Below are 23,701 nucleotides of genomic sequence, written 5' to 3'. Positions count from 1 at the left end.
TTTGGCCTGTGCAATGCACCTGCAACCTTTCAGAGGTGCATGCTCTCAATTTTCTCTTATATGGTGAAAAAATTCCTGGAAGTCTTCATGGATGACTTTTCAGTATTTGGAGACTCATTCAGCTCCTGCCTTAACCATTTGGCACTTGTTCTGAAAAGATGCCAAGAGACTAACCTGGTTTTAAACTGGGAAAAATGTCACTTTATGGTGACTGAAGGAATTGTCCTTGGGCACAAAATTTCGAACAAGGGAATAGAGGTGGATCAAGATAAGGTAGAAATAATTGAAAAATTACCACCACCTGCTAATGTTAAGGCAATTAGAAGCTTTCTGGGGCATGCAGGATTCTATAGGAGGTTTATAAAGGATTTTTCAAAAATCGCCAAACCTCTGAGCAACCTGCTAGCTGCTGACACGCCATTTATCTTTGATAAAGAGTGTCTGCAGGCATTTGAGACTCTGAAAGCTAAATTGGTTACAGCACCAATAATCTCTGCACCAGACTGGACATTACCATTTGAACTGATGTGTGATGCCAGTGACCATGCCATTGGTGCAGTGTTGAGACAAAGGCATGACAAGCTTCTGCACGTCATTTACTATGCCAGCCGTGTTTTAAATGATGCACAGAAGAACTACACAACCACAGAAAAAGAGCTACTTGCAGTGGTTTACGCCATTGACAAATTCAGATCCTATTTAGTAGGATCAAAAGTGATTGTGTACACTGATCATGCTGCTCTTAAATATCTACTCACAAAGCAGGATTCAAAACCCAGACTCATCAGATGGGTGTTGCTTCTGCAAGAGTTTGATATGGAAATAAGAGACAGAAAAGGGACAGAGAATCAAGTAGCAGATCACCTGTCCCGAATAGAACCAGTAGAAGGGGCGTCCCTCCCTCTCACTGAGATCTCTGAAACTTTTCCGGATGAGCAACTCTTTGCCATCCAGAAAGTGCCCTGGTTTGCAGACATTACAAACTACAAGGCTGTGAGATTCATACCCAAAGAGTACAGTAGGGTGCAATCAAAGAAATTGATCACAGATGCAAAGTACTATCTTTGGGATGAACCATATCTCTTCAAGAGATGTGCAGACGGAGTAATCCGTAGATGTGTGCCTAAGGAAGAAGCGCAAAAGATTTTATGGCACTGCCATGGATCACAATATGGAGGACATTTTGGAAGTGAGCGAACAGCCACAAGAGTCCTCCAAAGTGGCTTCTACTGGCCTACTCTCTATAAAGATTCCCGAGCGTTTGTGCTTAATTGTGACAGTTGCCAAAGATCTAGCAATCTGCCTCACAGTTATGCCATGCCTCAACAAGGGATCTTGGAGATTGAGTTGTTTGATGTATGGGGCATTGACTTCATGGGACCTTTCCCACCATCATACTCAAACACTTATATTCTGGTGGCAGTGGATTATGTATCCAAATGGGTGGAGGCTATTGCAACACCCACTAATGACACTAAAACAGTGTTAAAATTCCTCCAGAAACATATCTTCAGCAGATTTGGTATCCCTAGAGTATTAATCAGTGATGGGGGCACTCATTTCTGCAATAAACAGCTTTTCTCTGCTCTGGTACGTTATGGAGTTAGCCACAGGGTAGCTACTCCATATCACCCACAAACTAATGGGCAAGCTGAAGTCTCAAATAGAGAACTTAAAAGAATCCTGGAACGGACTGTAATTAACCGTAGAAGGGATTGGGCAAGAAGCTTGGATGATGCTCTGTGGGCATACAGAACAGCATTCAAGACCCCCATAGGGACCTCTCCATACCAGCTTGTGTATGGAAAGGCATGTCACTTGCCAGTGGAACTGGAACACAAGGCCTACTGGGCTACCAGATTCCTGAACCTTGATGCCAAGTTAGCTGGAGAAAGACGATTGCTCCAGTTAAATGAGCTAGAGGAATTTAGACTCAATGCTTTCGAGAATGCAAAAATTTACAAGGAGAAAGCAAAAAGATGGCATGATAAGAAATTGTCATCCAGAGTCTTTGAGCCAGGACAGAAAGTTCTGCTATTTAATTCAAGGCTCAAATTATTCCCCGGGAAATTAAAATCCCGGTGGAGAGGTCCATATGTAATCACAAGCGTATCACCATATGGATACATAGAACTTCAGGATAATGACTCTAACAAAAGGTTCATTGTTAATGGACAAAGAGTTAAACACTATCTTGAACGTAATTTCGAGCAAGAATGCTCAAGACTGAGACTTAATTGAAGATCAGTGATAGTCCAGCTAATGACATTAAAGAAGCGCTTGCTGGGAGGCAACCCATGCCAATCACAAAATTTAATTTTATTCGTTTTTCTAATAAATTGAAGTTTTACAGGTAGATGCTACAGTATCTTCAAAGGTGAAATAGCAATTGGTTGAAGTCACAAAGTTACAGGGAAATTTGGAAGCTCACTGGCATGAGAAAGCCAGTAAGAAACACTTTGGGCGTTGAACGCCCAAAAGAAGCACCCACTGGGCGTTTAACGCCAGTAAGGGTAGCCATCTGGGCGTTAAACGCCAGAAAGGAGCATCTTCTGGGCGTTAAACGCCAGAAAGAAGCACCTTCTGGGCGTTTAACGCCAGTCTGCTAGCATCCTGGGCGTTCAGAAAAACGCCCAGTGACAAAGGACTTCCTGGCGTTCAACGCCAGAAAGAAGCACCAAATGGGCGTTGAACGCCCAGGAGAAGGAACTATTGGGCGTTAAACGCCCAAAACATGCATCATGTGGGCGTTTAACGCCAGGATGGTGGGAGGAGGTACAAATTCGTTTTTCTTTAAAATTTTATGTTTCAATTCATGATTTCTTGCATAAACATGTTTCAAAATATCATCTTCAATTCCAAAAGTTTTTATCCTAATTTCTAAAAACCCTGATTTCTAAAAATCCACGTTTCAAAAATATTAAATATATCTTAATCCATAAAGCCAAATGGTTTTCCAATCCAATCCAACTCTTTTAAGTTTATTTTCAAAACTCAATTATCTTTTTAAAATCTTTTTCAAAATTAAAAATTTCAATTTATCTTTTAAATTATGATTTATATCTTTCTTTTTTTAAAACTATACCTTTTTCTTATCATATCTATCTTTTATAAATCATATCTTCTATCTTATCTCCTTCTTATTTTCGAAAATTTCCCACCCCCCTATATATTGTATTCGGCGCCCTCCTCATCATCACCATCCAACTCTTGCTCTCCTTCTATCCCTCTTCTTTCTTCTCTTTTGCTTGAGGACAAGCAAAGCTCTAAGTTTGGTGTGTTTTATCCGTGATCACAAAAACATACCCACTAAAGATCATGGCTCCTAAAGGAAAACAACCCAACCCAAGAGGCAAGAAAGAAAGCACTCCAAAGCCACTTTGGAATCAAGGGAAGTTCTTAACTAAAGAACATTCAGACCATTACTACAAGATAATGAGTCACAGATCAGTGATCCCGGAAGTCAGATTTGATCTGAAAGAAGATGAATATCCGGAGATCCAAGAGCAAATTTGAAACAGGAATTGGGAAATTCTGGCCAATCCTGAAACGAAAGTGGGAAGGAACATGGTTCAGGAATTTTATGCTAATCTATGGCAGACAGAAAGGCAAAGAATAATTGGAGCTGCTCTCTTTGACCATCGGACTGTAGTCAGAGGAAAGATCATTCATACCAATTCTGACAAGATCAGGGAGATATTTAAGCTTCCCCAACTGAAAGATGACCCAGACTCCTTTAATAGGAGAATGATGAGGGTCAATAAAGGGCTGGACAAGGTTCTGGAGGACATATGCATCCCTGGAGCCAAGTGGACCACCAGCACGACTGGCATCCCAGTTCAACTCAAAAGGGAAGATCTGAAACCAGTAGCCAGAGGTTGGCTGGATTTCATAGGGCGTTCCATATTGCCCACCAGCAACCGTTCTGAAGTCACTATCAAAAGAGCAGTAATGATTCACTGCATCATGTTGGGAAAAGAAGTGGAAGTCCATCAGCTGATCTCATGTGAGCTATACAAAATAGCAAACAGGAATTCTAAGGACGCCAGATTGGCTTATCCAAGCTTAATTTCTATGCTTTGCAAAGATGCTGGAGTAAAGATGGGAATAACTGAATATATCCTAATTGAAAAGCCCATTACTGGAATATCAATGGTCAGACAACAGCAACAAGATGATTCAACCAAGAAGAGAGCACAAGAAGCCCTCCCAGAACTGCCCCAATTCGAATATTGGGAACATCTTGAGGCTTCTATTTCCAAATTACAAGAAGCTATGGACCAAATAAAGGAAGAACAGAATAATCAAAGCAGCATGATTTGCAAACTGCTCAAGGAACAGGAGGAGCAAGGGCGTGATCTAAGGGAGCTGAAGCTTCAAAAATTAATCCTTGAACAGCACCCCACAGATTAGAGGAACATCTACTCCTCAAAACAACAGGTTGCTGAGTTCCAATTTTTCTGCTTTAGCTTAGTGATAGTATTATTATAGAAATTCACCTTAGGAGATATTTAGTAGTAATTAGTATGTCTATTTTGAATTTATTTCCAATTAAGCTATAATTTATTTTTCTCATCATCATCAGGCATGAATAAAGTAGTAGATTTTTTTTAGAATAAAGAAGTAATCTATATTTTTCGAGTTCTCAATAATAAAAATTATAATTAATTATATGTGGTGGCAATAATTTCTGTTCTCTGAATGAATGCTTGAACAGTGCATAATTTGTACTTTGAATTTGATGAATATTGGCTCCTGAAAGGATGGGGAACACGAAAAATATTATTGATGATCTGAAAAATCATGAAATTGATTCTTGAAGCAAGAAAAAGCAGTTCAAAAAAAAAAAGCCATGAGCACTAGGCAGGAGTATAAAGGATCCAAGGCTTTGAGCATCAATGGATAGGAGGGCCCAAGGAAATAAAATCCAGGCCTAAGCGGCTAAACCAAGCTGTCCCTAACCATGTGCTTGTGGCATGCAGGTTCAAGTTACAAACTTGAGACTGAGTGGTTAAAGTCGTGATCCAAGGCAAACAGAGTGTGCTTAAGAGCTCTGGATACCTCTGACTGGGGACTTTAGCAAAGCTAAGTCACAATCTGAAAAGGTTCACCTAGTCATGTGTCTGTGGCATTTATGTATCTGGTGGTAATACTGGAAAACAAAGTGCTTAGGGCCACAGCCAAGACTCATAAAATAACTGTGTTCAAGAATCAACATACTACACTAGGAGAGTCAATAATACTATATGAATTCTGAGTTCCTAAGGATGCCAATCATTCTGAAATACAAAAGATACAGGGAGATGCCAAAACTGTTCAGAAACAAAAAGCTACAAGCCCCGCTCATCTAATAAGAATCTGAGCTTCATTTAAAACTCTAAAATATTATTACTTCTTAATTTCTGTTAGAACCTATTTTATTCATCTGGTTGCTTGAGGACAAGCAACAGTTTAAGTTTGGTGTTGTGATGAGCGGATATTTTATACGCTTTTTGGGGGTAATTTCATGTAGATTTTAGCAGGTTTTAGTTAGGTTTTAGGAAAATATTATTAGTTTTTAGGCAAAAATCATATTTCTGGACTTTACTATGAGTTTGTGTGTTTTTCTATGATTTCAGGTATTTTCTGGCTGAAATTGAGGGAGCTGAGCAAAAATCTGAGTTAGGCTGAAAAAGGACTGCTGATGCTGTTGGATCCTGACCTCCCTGCACTCGAAATGGATTTTCTGGAGCTACAGAAGTCCAATTGGCGCGCTCTCAACGGAGTTGGAAAGTAGACATCCAGGGCTTTCCAGAAATATATAATAGTTCATACTTTGCACGAAGATAGACGACGTAACTTGGCGATGAACGCCAAGTTCATGCTGCTGTCTGGAGTTAAACGCCAGAAAAACGTCATGATCCGGAGTTGAACGCCCAAAACACGTCATAACCTGGAGTTTAACGCCAAGAAAGGCCTCTACTCGTGGATAGCTTTAGTCTCAGCCCCAGCACACACCAAGTGGGCCCCAGAAGTGGATTTCTGCACCAATTATCTTAGTTTATTCATTTTCTATAAACCTAGGTTACTAGTTTACTATTTAAACAACTTTTAGAAACTTATCTTGTACCTCATGACATTTTCAGATCTGAATTACATACTTTTTGACGGCATGAGTTTCTAAACCCCATTGTTGGGGGTGAGGAGCTCTGCAGCGTCTCGATGATTTAATACAATTCCTTTGTTTTCCATTCAAACACGCTTGTTCTTATCTAAGATGTTTATTCGCGCTTAATTGTGAAGAAGGTGATGATCCGTGACACTCATCACCTTCCTCAATCCATGAACGTGTGCCTGACAACCACCTCCGTTCTACATCAGATTGAATGAATATCTCTTAGATTCCTTAATCAGAATCTTCGTGGTATAAGCCGGATTGATGGCGGCATTCATGAGAATCCGGAAAGTCTAAACCTTGTCTGTGGTATTCCGAGTAGGATTCCGGGATTGAATGACTGTGACGTGCTTCAAACTCCTGAGGGCTGGGCGTTAGTGACAGACGCAAAAGAATCAATGGATTCTATTCCAACCTGATTGAGAACCGACAGATGATTAGCCGTGCTGTGACAGAGCATAGGAACGTTTTCACTGAGAGGATGGGAAGTAGCCACTGACAACGGTGACACCCTACATAGAGCTTGCCATGGAAGGAGCCTTGCGTGTGTTGAAGGATTTCAAGGAAGAGTTGAAGTCAAAGGACAAAGCATCTTCAAAACTCCAACATATTCCCCATTACTGCACAACAAGTAACGCTATTATTCTCGTTTATCTTTCCAATCAAATCTAATAATTCCAACTTATAATTTTAAATACTTTGACTTCTTACAATTAAATCCAAATAACCTTGTTGACATCCTAACTAAGATTAATAAAATAAATATTGATTGCTTCAAACCAATAATCTCCGTGGGATCGACCCTTACTCACGTAAGGTATTACTTGGACGACCCAGTGCACTTGCTGGTTAGTTGTGCGAATCACAAATTCGTGCACCAAGGGCAAAAAGGGGTTTTGAAGTCAAGAAATGAAAGGTTAAAGGAACTAAGAAATAAAAGAACTAAGAGATGATCAAAATTGGGAGTTAATGCAATCAAAAGGGAAACAAGATCAAAACTTAGTGAAAATGCTAAAATGCATAAAAGAGCCTTGACTTGGGAATGATGATCCAAGGAATCCTATCATCATCATAACCACAACTATGGTAATTGTAATGAGTCAATCTTGCTTAGTTAACCCCTAACATCGAGGAGTAGGTCAAGCAAGCATAATTGACATTGATCCATAAGTCCTAGCTAACTTACCAAATTAATTGGTAAAAAGCTAGCTTCAATAGAAGCAAGAGTCAACTAACTACCCAAGAATTACCACTAAATGTCGGATATTATGACTCTAGTATCCTAGGAACTCAAATCCCAAGCCAAGGTGTGAAAATCTACTCAAAATCCATAATTGGCATTTTCACAAACACCTTATGGGCATAAAACCAAAACATGAGAAATTGTAAAGAAAAATGAAAACTATAACTAACTATTCACAATACCAACTATAAACAAGTAGTCAAGCATATATAAACCATAAACACTAAATTCATCAATCAAAACTTCAAGATACTAAAATTGGAGATATGAACAAAGTAATTTGAACCAAAAGAAAATGAAAGTAAAGATGATGTAATTAAAGAGAAATTAAGAGTACTTACAATTAAAGAAGCAAAATCCAAGATGAAAACTTGACTATAAAATGCTACAATGGAAATGGAAATGGAAAATGAGATAAAACCCTAAGAGAGCATTCTAACTACACTACTCATACTCCTAAAATTATGTTCTAAGTCATAATGGAAGCTAAAAACCTAATAATAACTCTTCTTCTCATATGTCTTCAATTCCCCTTGATATAACACTTTTCATTCAGTATAAAGCCTTCCAAAACTGAGCCAAAGGCCTCCAAAAATGTGGATCATGTGTTTCATTAATGAAACCACGTGCAGGGACCTGTGCGTACGCTTAGATGTGTGCGTACGCACACTTTGCTGGTTTGACTCTTGTGCATACACACAGGTCGTTGTGCGCACGCACACGTCAATGTGTGCTTCTCCTTTGTTTTCTTCATGTATTCTCCCTTGTACATGCTTTCTTCCACTTTTGTCCAACCAATCTTGCCTAATTGACCTGAAATCACTCGCAAAACATATCACGGCATCGAATGGCATAAAAGTGGAATTAAAAATCACTAATTTAAGCACAAAAATACATGTTTTCACATTTAGGATCAAATTAGGGAGAAATCACAAAAGTATGCTATTTTGGTGAATAAGTGTGAGTTTATGAGATGAAATCCACTCGAATCAAGTCAAAATATCTCATCAAATATTGACTCATCATCCACCGAAAAAGTTAAATCCTCCACAACCAAAACTATGCTTTTATCGGCCAACATAAAGCTAGCTCTAGACCACTTCAACGGTGCCAAATTCAACTTCTCATAAATTGAGAGTGGCATGATGTTCACACACGCTCCTAAATTACACATACAATCTATAATTTGCATCCCACCAATCACACAAGGTACCAAACAAGGACCGAGATCACTATATTTTTCTGGAATACCTTCCATGATAGAAAAAATAGAACTACCCGACATACTCATCCTTAGCTCACTAATTTTCTCTTTATGAGTGTACACATCCTTAAGGAATTTAACATATTTTGAAACTTGTTGGATGGTATCAAAAAGTGGAACGGTTACCTCAACCTTCTTGAAGATTTGCACCACATTGAGATTAACCTCTTCATGCATCTTAGTCTTCTTGGCTACCGTTGGAAAAGGTATAGGGATGGGCTCTTCTAGGGGATTCTTCCATTTCGGTTCCTTAGACTTCAATTGATCCTCCTCTCCTTTTGCAATATCTCCCTTTTTGTTCTCATCCAAGTCCACCTCCTCATCAACTTCTTTATCATGGACATCCACCGTCACAATTGTAGACTTAGGGTCAATCTTCTCAAGTGTTATATCCCTCCTTAGGGTGATTGTATTGATGCTACACTTGGAGTTTGGTTGAGGTCAAGAAAGTAGACCACTAGAGGTAGATAGTTGGGAGGTATTATGATTATTGTTAGATGGTGGTAGTGTCAAACGGGACAAGGCCTCGGCTATGGTTACCATATAGGTATCTTGCTTCTTTTGAAACTCCCATTGCTCTTAGATAAAGGCACAAAGTGTGTCATCCACTTGGGGTTGGTTAGAGGAAGAGGTTTGGTTATTTTAGTAGAAGGTTGGTCTAGTGTGTGGTGGTTGGTATCTTAATTGAGGTGGGGATTAATATGGTGGTTGATGATGTGACTGTTAGTTTGATTGTGAGTGGGGTGGTCTTTGTGGTTGGTATGGTTGTTGGTGGGATTGTGGTGGTTGGTAGAATTAAGGTTGTTGATTTTGAGATGATTACTGGTAGTAAGCTTGTTGGGATTGAAAATGGTGATTTTGAGAGGGTTGTTGCCATCTTTGGTTAGAGTTATCTCTCCACCCTTGACCTTGATTTCCTCCATATTAATATGATCCTTGATTACTTTGATGGAAGGTTGACCTTTGTGTATAAGGGTTAGCTACCGCCAATATATTATCCTATTGAATTTGTGGGCATTCATCGGTGTAATGGCTACTACAAACACAAATGCTACATAGTCTAGAAGGTCCTTCAATTCGAGGTGATTGAGGTTGAGTTAAGAGCATTGGTGGAAATTATTGACTTTGATGAATTTGTCTCAACAAAATGGTCATTTCACCAAGTGTCTTAGTTAAGATAGCATCACAGAAGGAGAAACCTCACTAATAGACTTTGGTTGGGGATTTCTCATCCTCAAGTGTTGTGTTGAATTCGCTAAATCCAAGATGACTTTCCATGCTTCTTCCGCAGTTTTATGCTTATTTAGAGATCCTCCACTTGAGGCGTCAATTAGAAGCTTGTTTTGTAGAACTAAGCCTTGACAAAAATAACTTATGAGCACCAAATCATCAATGCGATGATGAGGGCAAAACTCAAGCAACTTCTCAAAATGTTTCCAATATTCATAAAGTGTCTCTCCATCTTTTTGCATAATACAAGAAATCATTTTCCTCAAATAGTCCGTCTTTTGAGGTGTAAAGAACTTCTCTAGGAACTTCTTCCTTAACAAATCCCAGTTGGTTATCACCTCATCTGGTTGAGTATAAAACCACTCCTTTGCTTTTTCCTCTAAAGAGAAAGGAAAAGCAAAAACTTTCACAGCTATCTCATCCGATCCATGTCTCCTTGCAGTTGAGCACGCTACTTGAAAGTCCTTCAAATGTTTAAGCGGATCTTCACCCGGCAACCCATGATACTTAGGAAGTAAGTTGATTAACCTAGTCTTAAGTTCAAAATTTGCATCCAAATCTGGATAACGAACTTGTAGCGGTTGCAAAGTGATATTTAGAGCTCCCGCTTCCTTAAGAGTGACTCTCCGTGGTGTCACCGTGCTTCCATCACCTAAATCACTCACAAAAACTTCAGAACTTCCAATAGAAGAATACAAGGTTCCCTCGTTAAATGAAGAATGAGAATCACGGTTAGAGAGCAACGGTGAATCGGGTTGCTCGTCAAGAGAATTCGATTCACTATGCGCAAATCCTAACCGGCACTAAGCTTGCCTAGTATGAGTTAAAGTTCTTTTTATCTCAGGATTAAATGGGGCCAAGCTCGGGTCTGAAAGCGATTGTGTCATTCAACTGGGGAATCATAGAAATCATGCAACTATTAAATACCAAAGCAAGAGTAATTAAAGAAATAAACTAACAACTAACAACTAACAATAACTACCAAAACTAAAAACACTAGCTACCAAGTAGTGTCAACTAACAAGCAAGAAGAAGCTATTCACAATATTCACATATTCATAACAACAAAAAATATGACACCCAATTGCATAGTCCCCAGCAACGGTGTCAAAAACTTGATGCTCGCCGGATCGTCCATTAGGAATTCTTTCACCTAATTGAAAAGAGTAGAATGCATTGCGAGTATAGCTCCCAACCGACAAAACAGCGTGGATCAAAGTTTAGAAGAATAATGTCACAATTCAAATCAATAAAAATTGGGAGTTTTACTTTCCGGGTCATTTTTCACTAGCAATCAAGTGTCCAAGTTTGGTTGTGAATTCGGGGTTCTCAAGCATAAAATGGAAATTAAAGGAATTAAAAATTAAATGAACTAAAGCAATAAAATAACAAAGAGTCAAAAGTAGCAAACAAGCAAGACAATAAACTAAACAAGCATGAATAAGAATAATTACTAAGTTATTACTAAATCAAAAGATAATTAATGCAAATTAAAGAGGATTGGAGCAATAAGTCAACGAGGATGTAATTCAAGGCATGAAAGAGCCTTAACTTGGAGTTGAGAGTTAAGGAATTATATCCTTGTCATAACCACAACCATGACAATTACAATGAGTTAATCCCACTTAATTAATCCCTAAACAATGGAAAAAGTCAAGTAAGCATAATTGGTCTTAATTCACAAATCCTAGCTAACTTACTAATTAAACTTAGTAAAAAACTAGCATTAGTGGAAACAAGAGCAACTAACAACCCAAAATTACCACTTAATGTTAAACATTAATGACTCTAGGATCTGAGTTACTTAGACCCCAAGTCAAGGAGTGAAAATCTACTCCATATTCATAATGGATATTTCCACAAACACTTGGTGGGTATAATAACAAAACATAGTAAATTTCAAAAGATATTTGAAATTATGACAAATCAATGTAAACAATGAACAATAGCAACTCAATCAAGCATATATAAACCTTAAAACATCAAATTCGTCAACAAAAAACTCAAAAATTCAAAAGTAATTAAACTAACAAGGTAACTTCTATTATAAGAATGTATGAGTAAATATAGTATAATTGAAGAAAAAATTAAAGACTACTTACAATAGAAACAAGCTAGAATCCAAGATTAAGACGTAAAATAGCAAACTCTACTAAGAACCCTAATGAAAATTGAGAGTGTTTTCCTAAAACAACTAACTAAAAACCTAATAGGACTTGTTAATTTGATCTATTTATGTATTGGTATGTTGTCCACCTTTGATAGAGTTCAATACTTTTTAGGTTTGGGCCAAAGAGGCCCCCCAAAAATGTGAAACACGTGATATTTTAATTGAGACACGCATTCGTACTTGTGCATACGCACAGGCATGTGTGCGTATGCACACTTGGTGAAACTCCTCTTGTGCGTACGCATAGGAAGGTGTGCGTACGTACACACCAGTGTGTTGCTTTTCTTTGTTTTTTCATGTAATCTTCCACTTTGCATGTTTTTCTTCCACTTCTCTAAAGCCATCCTTGCCTATTAGTCCTAAAACCACTCAAAAAATATATCACGACATCAAGTGGAATACAAGTGGAATTAAATTGACAATTTAAAGCACAAAAAAGTATGTTTTCAATCATTAGGTGTAATTTAGAGAATATTCACAAAAGCATGCTATTCAAATGAATAGATGCAAGTTTATGTGATGAAATCTTCTCAATTCAAGCAAAAATTATCATAAAATGTAGACTCAACACATGCCTATCAGAAACTCCAAAAAGGTGATGAGTTCAAAAATCAGTTTTTCACACCAAACTTCAAAAGCGCGTAACTTTTTTGTTAAAAATTCTTTTTCAGTTCGTTCTTTGAACATCATAAACTTCAGAAACCCAATTGTAATTTAAAATAAGTTTTACAAGATTTAGAATTCCGAAAGCCAAGTTATGGCCTACCGAAGTTGGTCCAAAAATCAATTTTTTTTCAAAAATACAAAACCTCCAATTTTTCAAAATCCTCAATTCAAAACCAATTGTTTCATAATAAAAATAGCCCCAAAAAGTTCCTAAATCATGTCCACATAATTTTCAATCACCCCATGGTGCACGAATTTGCAATCCGTACAACTAACCAGCAAGTGCACTGGGTCGTCCAAGTATACCTTACGCGAGTAAGGGTCGATCCCACGGAGATTATTGGTTTGAAGCAAGCTATGTTTATTTTATTAATCTTAGTCAGGATAACAATAAGGTTATTTGGATTTAATTGTAAGAAGTAAAAGTGTTTGGAATAAGGAATTGTTACTTTATTAATGGAGAATATGTTGGAGTTTTGGAGATGTTTTGTCCTCTGAATTTCTGCAATGTAATATTCAACTCAATTGTTTGTAAAGTTCCATCCATGGCAAGCTGTATGTAGGGTGTCACCATTGTCAGTGGCCACTTCTCATCCTCTCAGTGAAAACGGTCCAGATGCTCTGTCACAGCATGGATAATCAGCTGTTGGTTCTCGATCATGTTGGAATAGGATCCATTGATCCTTTTGCGTTTGTCATCACGCCCAGCAATCACGAGTTTGAAGCTCGTCACAACCATTCAATCCATGAATCCTACTCGGAATACCACAGACAAGGTTTAGACTTTCCGGATCCTCAAGAGTGGCCGCCATCAGTTCTAGCTTATACCACGAAGATTCTGATTAAGGAAGCTAAGAGATGCTCATTCAATCTGATGTAGAACGGAGGTGGTTGTCAGACACACGTTCATGGATTGAAGAAGGTGATGAGTGTCACGGATCATCACCTCCTTCACAATTAAGCGCGAATGAACATCTTAGATAGGAACACACACACGTTTGAATGAAATAGAAACAATTACATTAATTCATTGAGACGCTGCAGAGCTCCTCACCCCCAACAATGGAGTTTAGAGACTCATGCCGTCAAAGTGTATAAAATTCAGATCTAAAAATATCATGAGATCCAAAATAAGTCTCTAAAAGTTGTTTAAATAGTAAACTAGTAACCTAGGTTTACAGAAAATGAGTAAACTATGATAGATAGCGCAGAAATCCACTTCTGGGGCCCACTTGGTGTGTGCTGGGGCTGAGACTTAAGCTTCTCACGTGTCTGGGCTGTTTTGGGCGTTCAACGCCAGGTTGTAACCTGTTTCTGGCGCTGAACTCCAACTTGTAACTTGTTTCGGCGCTGGACGCCAGACAGCAGCATGATACTGACGTTGAACGCCAGTTTACGTCATCTATCTTCACGCAAAATATGGACTATTATATATTTCTGGAAAGCCCTGGATGTCTACTTTCCAACGCCGTTGAGAGAGCGCCAATTGGACTCCTATAGCTCCAAAAAATCCATTCCGAGTGCAGGGAGGTCAGGATCCAACAGCATCAGCAGTCCTTTTTCAGCCTAACTCCGATTTTTGCTCAGCTCCCTCAATTTCAGCCAGAAAATACCTGAAATCACAGAAAAACACACAAACTCATAGTAAAGTCCAGAAATATGATTTTTGCCTAAAAACTAATAATATTTTACTAAAAACTAATTAAAATATGCTAAAATCTACATGAAATTACCCCCAAAAAGTGTATAAAATATCCGCTCATCACAACACCAAACTTAAACTGTTGCTTGTCCTCAAGCAACTAGATAAATAAAATAGGATGAAAAGAAATTAAGAAGTAATAATATCTTGGAGTTTTAAATGGAGCTCAGATTCTTATTAGATGAGCGGGGCTTGTAGCTTTTTGTTTCTGAATAGTTTTGGCATCTCCCTCTATCCTTTGAAATTCAGAATGATTGGCATCCATAGGAACTCAGAATTCAGATAGTATTATTGATTCTCCTAGTGTAGTATGTTGATTCTCGAACACAGTTACTTTGAGTCTTGGCCGTGGCCCTAAGCACTTTGTTTTCCAGTATTACCACCAGATACATAAATGCCACAGACACATGACTGGGTGAACCTTTTCAGATTGTGACTCAGCTTTGCTAAAGTCCCCAGTTAGAGGTGTCCAGAGCTCTTAAGCACACTCTTTTTGCTTTGGATCACGACTTTAACCACTCAGTCTCAAGTTTTTCACTTGGACCTGCATGCCACAAGCACATGGTTAGGGACTGCTTGATTTAGCCGCTTAGGCCTGGAATTACTTCCTTGGACCCTCCTATCCACTAATGCTCAAAGTCTTGTATCCTTTTCACCCTTGCCTTTTGGTTTTAAGGGCTATTGGCTTTTGTTCCTTTTCTTGATCCAATGATTCCTTGTAATTTTTTTTTTCACTGCTTTTTCTTGCTTCAAGAATCAAATTCATGATTTTTCAGATCATCAATAATATTTTTCGTGTTCCTCATTCTTTCAGGAGCCAACATTCGTAAAATTCAGGATAAAATATGCACTGTTCAAGTATTCATTCAGAGAACAAAAAGTATTGCCACCATATATAACTAATTCTAATTTTTTATTATTATTAAGAACTCGAAAAATATAAATTACTTCTTTATTCTAAAAATCTACTATTTTATTCATGTCTGATGATGATGAGAAAAATAAATTATAACTTAATTGGAAATAAAACAAGAATAGATATGCTAATTACTACTACTACTACTGTATAACTTCTAAGGTAAATTTCTAAAATAACACTATCACAGAGTTAAAGCTAAAATTAGAACTCAACAACCTGTGTTTTGGGAAGTGGATGTTCCTTTGATCTGTGGGGTGCTTGGTCCTTCAAGGATTAATTTCTAGCGCTTCAGCTCCCTTAAATCACGCCCTTGCTCTTCTTGTTCCTTAAGCAGTTTGCAAAGCATGCTACTTTGATTGTTCTGTTCTTCCTTTATTTGGTTCATAGCTTCTTGAAATTTGGAAATAGATGCTTCAAGATGTTCCCAATATTCGAATTGAGGAAGTTCTGGGGGGACTTCTTGTGCTCTCCTCTTGATTGGATCATCCTACAGTTGTTGTCTTTTCATTGATATTTTAGTGATTGGCCTCTCAACTGAAATATATTCTGTTATTCCCATCTTCACTCTGGCATCTCTGCAGAGCATAGAAATTAAGCTTGGATAGGCCAATCTGGCGTCCTTGGAATTCTTGTTTGCTATTTTGTATAGTTCACACGAGATCAGTGGTTGGACTTTTACTTCTTTTCCCAACATGATGCAGTGAATCATCACTGCTCTTTTAACAGTAACTTCAGAACGGTTGCTGGTGGGAAATATGGAACGCCCAATGAAATCCAGCCAGCCTCTGGTAGCTGGTTTGAGATCTTCTCTTTTGAGTTGATTTGGGATGCCAGTTGTGCTGGTGGTCCACCTGGCTTCAGGGATGCATATATCCTCTAGAATCTTGTCCAGGCCTTTGTTTACCCTCATCATTCTCCTATTAAAGGAGTCTGGGTCATCCTTCAGTTGAGGAAGCTTAAAGATCTCTCTGATTTTGTCAGGATGGGTGTGAACAATCTTTCCTCTAACTAAGGTCCGATGATCATAGAGGGCAGCTCCAATTATTCTTTGCCTGTCTGTCTGCCATAGATTTGCATAGAACTCCTGAACCATATTCCTTCCCACTTTCGTTTCAGGATTAGCTAGGATTTCCCAATTCATGTTTTGAATTTATTCTTGGATCTCTGGATATTCATCTTCTTTCAGATGGAACATGACTTCCGAGATCACTGATCTTAGACTCATTATTTTGTAGTAATGGTCTGAATGTTCTTTAGTTAAGAACTTCCCTTGATTCCAAAGTGGTTTTGGAATATTCTCTTTCTTACCTCTTGGGTTGGGTTGTTTTCCTTTAGGGGCCATGATCAAAGTGATTATGTTTTTGTGATCACGGATAAGCACACCAAACTTAGAGGTTTGCTTGTCCTCAAGCAAAAGAAAAGAGAGAAGAGGGATAGAAGGAGAGCAGGTGTGGAATGGTGGATGAGGAGAGGGGTGCCGAAAGTGGATTTAAAGGGAGGGGGTGGGTTTTCGAAAATGAGAAAGGATATAGGATAAAAAATATGATTTATAAAAGATAAATATGACAAGAAAAGGGTATAATTTAAAAAGATATGCATGATATTTAAAAATAAATTTGAAATTTATAATTTGAAAAAGATTTTAAAAGATAATTAAGTTTGAAAAGAAATTGGAAAGAGAGTTAGATTGGATTGGAAAAAGGTTTATGTTTATGTATGAAGCTATATTATTTTTGAAAAAGAAATTTTAGAAATTAGGGTTCTTAGAAAACTATTTTGATTTGAAGGATGACATTTTGAAACATGTTTATGCAAGAAATCATGATTTGAAACATAAAAATTAGAAAATTTGTAAAAGAAAACGAATTTTACCTCCTCCCCACCATCCTGGCGTTAAACGCCCAAATGCTGCATGTTTTGGCGTTTAACGCCCAATTGCTGCTTCTCCTGGGCGTTCAACGCCCAGTTGTTGCTTCTTTCTGGCGTTGAATGCCCAGAAAGTCCTTTATCACTGGGCGTTTTTCTAAACGCCCAGGATGCTGTAATTCTGGCGTTAAACGCCCAGAAGGTGCTTCTTTCTGGCGTTCAACGCCCAGAAGATGCTCCTTTCTGGCGTTTAACGCCCAGATGGCTACCCTTACTGGCGTTGAACGCCCAGTGGGTGCTTCTTTTGGGCCTTCAACGCCCAAAATGTTTTTTACTGGCTTTTTCACGCCAGTGAGCTTCCAATTTCCCTTGTAACTCTGTGAATCCAATCAATTGCTATTTTACCTTGAAGATACTTTGACATATACCTGTAAAAATCAATTAATTAATCAAAACGAATAAAATTAAATTTTGTGATTGGCTGGGTTGCCTCCCAGCAAGGGCTTCTTTAATGTCGTTAGCTGGACTATTACTGATCTTTAATTAAGTCTCAGTTTTGAGCATTCTTGCTCAAAATTGCTTTCAAGATAATGTTTAACTCTCTGTCCATTAACAATGAACTTTTTGTTAGAGTCATTATCCTGAAGCTCTACGTATCCATATGGTGATACACTTGTAATTACATAAGGACCTCTCCACAGGGATTTTAATTTCCCGGGGAATAATTTGAGCCTAGAATTAAATAGCAGAACTTTCTGCCCTGGCTCAAAGACTCTGGATGACAATTTCTTATCATGCCATCTTTTTGCTTTCTCTTTATAAATTCTTGCATTCTCGAAAGCATTGAGTCTAAATTCCTCTAGCTTATTTAACTGAAGCAATCATTTTTATCCAGCTAACTTGGCATCAAGGTTCAGGAATCTGGTTGCCCAGTAGGTCTTATGTTCCAGTTCTACTGGCAAGTGACATGCCTTTCCATACACAAGCTGGTTTGGAGAGGTCCCTATAGGGGTCTTGAATGCTGTTCTGTATGCCCACAGAGCATCATCTAAGCTTCTTGCCCAATCCCTTCTACGGTTAATTACAGTCCGTTCCATGATTCTTTTAAGTTCTCTGTTAGAGACTTCAGCTTGCCCATTTGTCTGTGGATGATATGGAGTAGCTACCCTGTGGCTAACTCCATAACGAACCAAAGCAGAGTAAAGCTGTTTATTGCAGAAATGAGTGCCCCCATCACTGATTAATACTCTAGGGGTACCAAATCTGCTGAAGATGTGTTTCTGGAGGAATTTTAACACTGTTTTAGTGTCATTAGTAGGTGTTGCAATAGCTTCCACCCATTTGGATACATAATCTACTGCCACCAGAATATAAGTGTTTGAGTATGATGGTGGGAAAGGTCCCATGAAGTCAATGCCCCATACATCAAACAACTCAATCTCCAAGATTCCTTGTTGAGGCATGGCATAACTGTGAGCAGATTGCTAGATCTTTGGCAACTATCACAATTAAGCACAAACGCTCGGGAATCTTTATAGAGAGTAGGCCAGTAAAAGCCACATTGGAGGACTCTTGTGGCTGTTCGCTCACTTCCAAAATGTCCTCCATACTGTGATCCATGGCAATGCCATAGGATTCTCTGTGCTTCTTCTTTAGGCACACATCCACAGATTACTCCGTCTGCACATCTCTTGAAGAGATATGGTTCATCCCAAAGATAGTACTTTGCATCTGTGATCAACTTCTTTGATTGCTGCCTACTATACTCTTTGGGTATGAATCTTACTGCCTTGTAGTTTGCAATGTCTGCAAACCATGGCACTTCCTGGATGGCAAAGAGTTGCTCATCCGGAAAGGTCTCAGAGATCTCTGTGAGAGGGAGGGACGCCCCTTCTACTGGTTCTATTCGGGAAAGGTGATCTGCTACTTGGTTTTCTGTCCCTTTTCTGTCTCTTATTTCTATATCAAACTCTTGCAGAAGCAACACCCATCTGATGAGTCTGGGTTTTGAATCCTGCTTTGTGAGTAGATATTTAAGAGCAGTATGATCAGTGTACACAATCACTTTTGATCCTACCAAATAGGATCTGAACTTGTCAATGGCGTAAACCACTGCAAGCAGCTCTTTTTTTGTGGTTGTGTAATTCTTCTGTGCGTCATTTAAAATACGACTGGCATAGTAAATGACGTGCAGAAGCTTGTCATGCCTCTGTCCCAATACTGCACCAATGGCATGGTCACTGGCATCACACATCAATTCAAATGGTAATGTCCAGTCTGGTGCAGAGATGACTGGTGCTGTGACCAGCTTAGCTTTCAGGGTCTCAAATTCCTGCAGACACTCCTTATCAAAGATAAATGGCATGTCAGCAGCTAGCAGATTGCTTAGAGGTTTGGCAATTTTTGAGAAGTCCTTTATAAACCTCCTATAGAATCCTGCATGCCCCAGAAAGCTTCTGATTGCCATGACATTGGCTGGTGGTGGTAATTTTTCAATTACCTCTACCTTAACTTGATCCACCTCTATTCCTTTGTTCGAGATTTTGTGCCCAAGGACAATTCTTTCAGTCACCATAAAGTGACATTTCTCCCAATTTAAAACTAGGTTGGTCTCTTGGCATCTCTTTAGAACAAGTGCTAGATGGTCAAGACAAGAGCTGAATGAGTCTCCAAAAACTAAAAAGTCATCCATGAAAACTTCCAGAAATTTTTCCACTATATCAGAGAAAATTGAGAGCATGCACCTCTGAAAGGTTGCAGGTGCATTGCACAGGCCAAATAGCATCCTTCTGTATGCAAATACTCCAGATGGACATGTGAATGCCGTTTTCTCCTGATCCTGGGGATCTACTGCAATTTGATTATAACCTGAATATCCATCCAGGAAGCAGTAGTATTCATGACCTGCTAGTCTTTCTAGCATTTGGTCTATGAATGGTAAAGGAAAATGATCCTTTCTGGTGGCTGTATTGAGCCTTCTATAATCAATACACATACACTACCCTGTAACTGTTATTGTAGGAACCAGTTCATTTTTTTCATTATGAACCACTGTCATGCCTCCCTTCTTAGGGACGACTTGGACAGGGCTTACCCAGGGGCTGTTAGAAATAGGATAAATAATCCCAGCCTCTAGTAATTTAGTGACCTCCTTCTGCACCACTTCCTTCATGGCTGGATTCAGTCGCCTTTGTGGTTGGACCACTGGCTTGGCGTCACCCTCCAATAGGATCTTGTGCATGCATCTGGCTGGACTAGTGCCTTTAAGATCACTGATGGACCACTCAAGAGATGTCTTGTGTGTCCTTAGCACTTGAATTAGTGCTTCCTCTTCCTGTGGCTCTAAGGTAGAGCTTATGATTACAGGAAAGGTATCACCTTCTCCCAGAAATGCATATTTCAAGGATGGTGGTAATGGTTTGAGCTCGGGTTTGGGAGGTTTCTCCTCTTCCTGAGGGATTTTCAGAGGTTCTATTATTCTCTCTGCTTCCTCCAATTCAGGCTGAACATCTTTAAAGATGTCCTCTAGTTCTGATTCGAGACTCTCAGCCATATTGACCTCTCTTACCAGAGAGTCAATGATATCAACACTCATGCAGTCATTTGGGGTGTCTGGATGTTGCATAGCTTTGACAACATTCAACTTGAACTCCTCCTCATTGACTCTTAGGGCTACTTCCCCTTTTTGGACGTTAATGAGGGTTCGGCCAGTTGCTAGGAAAGGTCTTCCTAAAATGAGAGTTGCACTCTTGTGCTCCTCCATTTCCAGCACCACAAAGTCCGTAGGAAAGGCAAATGGTCCAACCTTGACAATCATGTCTTCAATCACGCCCGATGGGTATTTAATGAAGCCATCAACAAGTTGAAGACATATCCGGGTTGGTTTGACTTCTTCAGTTAAACCAAGCTTTGTGATCATAGATGCAGGTATTAGGTTGATACTTACCCCAAAGTCACATAGAGCTTGCTTGGTGCAAGTACCCTCTAATGTGCATGGTATCATAAAGCTTCCGGGATCCTTAAGCTTCTCAAGTAAGCTTTCTAGGATAACTGTACTGCATTCTTCAGTGAGGTAACCTTTTTCAGTTTCCCTCCAATCCTTCTTATGACTTAAGATCTCTTTCATGAACTTGGCATAAGAGGGTATTTGCTCAAGTGCTTCTGCAAACGGAATCTTTATTTCAAGAGTCCTGAGATAGTCTGCAAAGCGGGCAAATTGCTTATCCTGTTCCGCTTGGCGGAGTTTTTGAGGATAAGGCATTTTGGCTTTGTATTCCTCAACCTTAGTTGCTGCAGGTTTATTACCTGTAGAAGTGGGTTGGGAAGCCTTTTTAGAAGGGTTGTTATCAGCACTTGTATGTGACTGATCCCCCACTGGCATTTGAATGCCAGGGGTGGAAGCTGGAGTGGCGTTAGATGCCAACTCCTTATCTGTTACTGGCGTCTGAACGCCAGAACTGTGCTTCCCTTGGGCGTTCAACGCCGGATTCATGCTTGTTTCTGGCGTTGAACGCCAAGAATGAGCATGGTCTGGGCGTTCAGCGCCAGCCTTATTCCTCTCTGGGCTCTGATTGTCCTCAGAGGGATTTTGAGTAGCCGTTTGTTTATTTCTTGGCTTCCTGCTGCTTTGAAGTGAGGTATTTAATGTTTTCCCACTTCTTAACTGAACTGCTTGGCATTCTTCTGTTATTTGTTTTGACAGTTGCTTTTCTGTTTGCTTTAACTGTACTTCCATATTCCTGTTAGCCATTCTTGTTTCCTGTAGTATTTCCTTGAATTCGGCTAGCTGCTGAGTTAGAAAGTCTAATTGCTGATTGAATTCATTAGCCTGATCTACAGGACTGAGTTCAGCAGTTACTGTTTTAGCTTCTTCTTTCATGTAAGATTCACTGCTTAGGTACAGATGCTGATTTCTGGCAACTGTATCAATAAGCTCTTGAGCTTCTTCAATTGTTTTTCTCATATGTATAGATCCACCAGCTGAGTGATCTAGAGAAATCTGAGCTTTTTCTATAAGCCCATAGTAGAAGATGTCTAATTGCACCCACTCTGAAAACATCTCAGAGGGGCATTTTCTTAGCATCTCTCTGTATCTCTCCCAAGCATCATAAAGGGATTCATTATCTCCTTGTTTGAAGCCTTGGATGCTTAGCCTTAGCTGTGTCATCCGCTTTGGAGGAAAGTAGTGATTCAGGAATTTTTCTGACAGCTGTTTCCATGTCTTTATGCTGTTCTTAGATTAGTTATTTAACCACCTCTTAGCCTGATCTTTTACAGGTAATGGAAACAGTAGTAATCTGTAGACATCCTGATCTACTTCCTTATCATGCACTGTGTCAGCAATTTGTAAAAATTTGCCAGAAACTCTGTAGGTTCTTCATGTGGAAGACCGGAATACTGGCAGCTTTGCTGCACCATGATAATGAACTGAGGATTCAACTCAAAGCTACTAACTCCATTGGAGGGTATACAGATACTACTCCCATATGAAGCAGTAGTGGGGTTAGCATATGACCCTAGAGTCCTCCTGGACTGTTCATTTCCACTTAGTTCCATGATGGAGCAAGGGAGATGATATGGATGTTGATATTGTCTATTTTATTATAAAAATAATTTTTGAAATAATAAAATAAAACAAAAACCGAAATAAAAATAAAATAAATAAAGAAAAAAAATTAAAAATTAAAATTTATAAAAAATTTGAAAAAGTTTATGAATATTTTCGAAAATTTGAGGAGAGAGAAAGGGGTTAGGATATTTTGAAAAAGATATATATATATATATATATATATAAATTTTTTTTAAACGTAAAAAGATAAGAATTGAAAAATTTTGAAATTGAAATCTGAATTTTTATATAAAAATTTCGAAAATATAGTTTAAAATTAGTTAGAAAAGATATTTTTTTGAATTTTGAATTTTATGATGAAAGAGAAAAACACACAAAAGACACAAGACTTAAAATTTTTAGATCTAATGCTCCTTATTTTCGAAAATTTTGGAGGGAAAACACCAAGGAACGCCAAACTTAAAAATTTTAAGATCAAAACACAAGAAAGACTCAAGAACACCTTGAAGATTCACAAGAACACCAAGAACAAAAGAAAGAACACCAAACTTAAAATTTTTAGAAAACCAAGATAAATTTTCGAAAATTAAAGAAAGATCAACAAGAAAACACCAAACTTAAAGTTCGGCACAAGATTAAATCAAGAAAAAATTATTTTTGAAGAAAAGATTTTAAAAAGAAGATACCCAATTGCCAAGAACATAAGCCAACGCTATAACCAACTGAGCTAAAGATGTAACGTATTTTAAAGATGTATTATTTTTATAGATAAGAATAAATTTTTTTTTTTTGAAAACTAATGTTTTGAAAAAGCGCAAGAAAAACAAGAAAAGACACAGAACAAGACAAACCAAAGATCAATCAAGAAAAATTGACAAGAATAAATTGATGATCAAGGAAGAACAAGAACATGCAATT

At 38.5% G+C, this 23,701-nt stretch overlaps 1 non-coding gene across 1 annotated transcript; it reads left to right on the top strand.

Moving 5' to 3' along the window:
- The first annotated feature begins 10,053 nt into the window (after positions 1–10,053).
- LOC112799071 (small nucleolar RNA R71) lies at positions 10,054–10,159 on the top strand. The gene has a single exon (XR_003200657.1). It is a non-coding gene; the product is annotated as a small nucleolar RNA R71 (small nucleolar RNA).
- Positions 10,160–23,701: the final 13,542 nt, after the last annotated feature.

This window comes from Arachis hypogaea, chromosome 4 (genome assembly GCF_003086295.3).
Source record: "Arachis hypogaea cultivar Tifrunner chromosome 4, arahy.Tifrunner.gnm2.J5K5, whole genome shotgun sequence".
Classification (NCBI taxonomy): domain Eukaryota; kingdom Viridiplantae; phylum Streptophyta; class Magnoliopsida; order Fabales; family Fabaceae; genus Arachis; species Arachis hypogaea.
Note: the sequence above shows the minus strand (reverse complement) of the source record. Positions and strands in the feature narration are given on the sequence as shown.